The sequence below is a fragment of the Tenrec ecaudatus genome, chromosome X (genome assembly GCF_050624435.1).
Source record: "Tenrec ecaudatus isolate mTenEca1 chromosome X, mTenEca1.hap1, whole genome shotgun sequence".
Taxonomy (NCBI): domain Eukaryota; kingdom Metazoa; phylum Chordata; class Mammalia; order Afrosoricida; family Tenrecidae; genus Tenrec; species Tenrec ecaudatus.
Genome location: NC_134548.1, coordinates 156477564 through 156481491, shown reverse-complemented (window position 1 = coordinate 156481491; position 3928 = coordinate 156477564). Strand labels below are relative to the sequence as shown.

Genomic DNA, 3928 nt, shown 5'->3' with positions numbered 1-3928 from the left:
AGTATGTCCAACTTCCTCCCAATAGGTTATGGGTAGATATTATTTCTTAGTTCCCAATTTTCCTATAAAAATTGCTTTCTTTTTTTGATCCCCTTTCTAGCCTAGGCACTTTGTCCTTCTGAGAAGCAACTCTTCTCAGGGGTTCCTTTTCTAATCTAGGTGCCCCCTCCTTCTGGGGGCCTGGCTAGGGTCCCATCAGATCAAGGTCTTCACATGCCTGAGGTATTCTCCCTACCGGCATGAGTGGGGCCCACCACATCCGACCACCTGGTCCCGCGGCTCCCAGGTCTGAAAGTCGAGCCTGGGGGAGCCACCCCAAATTAGGAGCCACGGAGAGTGCACAGGGAAAGCAAAAAGAAAGGGTCTAAGGAGAGGGGGGCATTATGGGGAGGGCAAGGTAGCGCAGCAGAGGAGGGTCTGCATGGCGGAAGGCTAAGTGGGGCGGCAAGCCCTCACCCTCCAAAGGTGCAAGTCAGCACATGTCCCATTTGAGAACCTTCCCGGGCTGCGGGCAGGGGCAGAGTTAGGGGTAGGGGGTGCTGAGGAGAGGAACGAGGGAGCAGCAGTGAGGATAAGGTGATGTTGGGAGGAAGGGAAAGACCTCGCGTCTTTCCTCGGGGACCTTACCACCTCTGGCTCCTCTTGCCCAGACGGACGGCGCGCCTCTGAGACAAAGCCGCACCACTGCCCGGTGCAAGTTCCAAAACCACGCTACAACTGCGACAATGTTGCAAGTGTAGGGGCGGGGCGGTGAACCCTAAGCGCGTGTGGGAGGGAGAGGGTGGTGCGGCGAGAAAGGCCTGCACCAAGCTATGTCCCTAGACAGTTGCAATTGTAGGGGTGGGGGCGGGGCTGGGAGCCGGGGGTGGGGGGGCTGGAGGAGTGAGGGCAAAGGGGAGGGGCTTTTTAATTTCTTTTCCCCAGTCCTTCTCAAAGTATCCTATTGACTCTCAAAAGGGCCTGCCCTCCTTGCTCCCCAATGCCCGGAGGATGCGATAAGGCAAGGCCGGTGGCGTGCGACGAGTTTCCGTGGAGGCCTCTCTGGGGGGGGGGGGTCACCTCGGTTCTGAGCCCTCGTCATGCCCACTAGCAGAACCCAGAAACGCCGCCCCCACCAAACCCAGACCACTCCCTCCACCGCCAACCTGCTCTGCTGAGCCCATTTCCAACAACCTCAGAGTAAGTAAGTAGCCAATGCGAAACAACACGTCCAGGGAGTCTGCCGAAAGCTTCCCAAGGTTCAAGATGGCGCTAGGAACCTCCGCTCTACTCTGGGGGTGGCCGTGTTGCCCTCCATCCTCCTTCATGGGACCCCAAACCGTTTGGGGGAAACTGATATTAAACGATATTGAGGTTCGCCCCCTATCCCCCCTCACCAACGAACCTTTTGAAAGCGTCATCTGTTCACTCATGAAATGGCCACCTCCGCTCCCTTAGGCCAAGACGCCACTGACTAGAAAGGGCAGCACCTCGGGGAACCCGGTTGAAATCCCCCAAATATGGACAACAGGATGGCTTTTCGTGAACCCCCTCTCTGGGCTGAAGTCCCCAACAACCCCCTCAGGGGCCTCACCTTTCTGCTGGTAAGAGCTGGAGTCCACGCGGCTCGCCCGGCACGAGGGCCCCTGTAAACTGAGACTGAGCCACGCCTCCGAAGGCAGTAAGGCGCGAGTCAGAAGGCCAGAGTCTATCTCAAAGCACATAGAGGGGGATGGGGAGCCACGTGCAATGGGGGAGGAGGTGGCACGCTAGAGGAGGGGTTTGCTGGGCGGAGTGCGTCTCTCTTCCTGAATTTCTTGCAATCCCCCACCCAGGTCTCCGCCCTGCACCCCACCCCACCAGACCCGGAAGCTACCTTCTACTGATGCCCCTCTACCTCCCAAGACAATCCGGGGCCCTGCTTGGGGGTTTGAGGAGAGGGCCCCCATCCTTTGCAAGGTATGAGACAGACTCTCCAAAGGGCCCGCCACCACTCCTCGCTTTTTCAGACCTCTGCTGATGGCCCGCGTCCTGCTCCTCGATGGAAATGATTTGCGTGAATGGGAATCTGCTTTCTAGAGGGTACACTCGTCTGACTGCCTTTGCGTGGATTCCAACTCACAGGGACCCTGGATGGACAGGGGAGAGATCGGCCCCTGTGGGTTGTCGAGGCGGTAATTTTTTAAAAATTTCACGGCACTCCTTTATTACACTGATCTGGGAAAAGGATTCAGTACAGGTCTACTCCAACGGAGTACTTGACGCAAGTAGCAGGGCCCAGCAAGGGGACAGGACTCAGAATCTCAGTGCAAAGGCATGTTGTCATGATCAATAGGCCTTTCACTGCCACAACAGAGATGTCGGGGAAGGATTCTATAACATACATTAAGAACCCCATTGGGCAAGAAGGATGGCTTATTTTCCAAGAGTCCCACGGGGGTCCTAGCATTTCAAGTGCCACCAGAAACCCTACAAGGTTGGTTTATTTTTTGTATTTATATATCTTTTTTGTAAAAATTCCAACACTTAAACATTCGAAGTTGATCCCATCTTCGGAGGCCAGGGAGGAAATTGATTTAAAAATCAGCCCATGGGCTCCTTTTCCACTGCAAAGTGCCCCGACCAACCTGATTGCTGGATAGTTCCGGGCCTAGAATCGTCTTGCTTCCTCCATTAGTCATCTTCAACACGGTTCCTTCCTACGCAGTAACTTCAGACCTTCCCAAGGAAACAACGCAGGTCCCTTCCCCTCTGGGAACAGAGACAAGTCTTCCCCTGGCCCTGAACCGAGGAGCATGCATGCCCCGGAGGTGCCCTTCTGGACCAGACTGTACGAAGGGAGAGGGTTCGGGGGACGAGACACCTGAAATGGGAGCCACTGGTCCCCTATCCGCCGCTAAGTAAAGTGTGGTCAGTGTGACATTTGCAGGGGAACAGTGCCGAGGAATGGGGTGGCAGGGGGGAGAGTGGGCATCCCTGGGACAGCAGTCAGCTGGTTTGCCTTCACTTCTTGCCCTTGCCCTGAATGGCCCTGGCTTCCATGGCTTCCACATGGTCTCCTTGTCCCCAGGAACTATATGACCTTAATAGCCTTCAAGTTCGTGTCCAATTCATAGACGAGAAGCAGGTTCAGCTCCATGATGGCCTCTTCAGAGAGCCCCTCCAGATGTCTGCCAGTGTCCCGGAGGCTGTTGCCATGGACTGCAACCAGGACCTGTTTCCCTTCCTGGATCTGAGGAACCATCTATTAGTTCCAGAAGGGCAGGGCTCTGGCAATAGCCTTCAGCCTCTCACGGGAGGGCAGCGGTTCTTTGGTGAGGTCTGCATATCTGCAATGCTTGCTGCTGTAGCTGTAGAAGCAGTGATCTTCCATGGGCACTGGAAGTGGCTCCAAATCTTGACCAGGGCTGCACTACCTGCAGCCACATCTGGTCGATGGCATCCAGCACCCCACAGAGGGTCTGGATGGCTCTCTTCATGCCCCGAGATGAAGCAGATACCAAACTCGTAGCCAGAAACACACAGCGCCTGCCCACAGCACTTTGCTTCCTCATGCCCTGCTGGCCTCAGGTCGGTATGGTACCAGCCACCGAAGCGGTTCGTCAGGTTCCAGGTGCTCTGGCTGTGGCTGATCATCACTAGCTGGTAGACAGCCATGACTATAGATTCATGATACGGCCATGGCTGGGGTTCACAAAGATTCAGGAGAAGGCTGTAACTAAATTTACATGTGAAGCAGCTGGTGGTTTCGAATGATACTCATCTCAGATTATTAAAGAAAATTAAAGGAAACAAACTCACTGCTGTGGAGTCAATGCTGACTCACAACGAACCCCCGTGGGTTTGTTTCCAAGAGTGTAACTCCTGCGGAGCTACAGGTCCCATACTGCTGACGATGCAGATGGCAGCCCAAAGCATTACCACGACCCCATCAGGCCTCCTGGTCAAA

The 3928-nt window shown here is 55.1% G+C and overlaps 1 pseudogene; it reads right to left on the bottom strand.

Moving 5' to 3' along the window:
* Positions 1–2982: 2982 nt before the first annotated feature.
* Positions 2983–3636, bottom strand: LOC142433036 (phosphoglycerate mutase 1-like; annotated as a pseudogene).
* Positions 3637–3928: the final 292 nt, after the last annotated feature.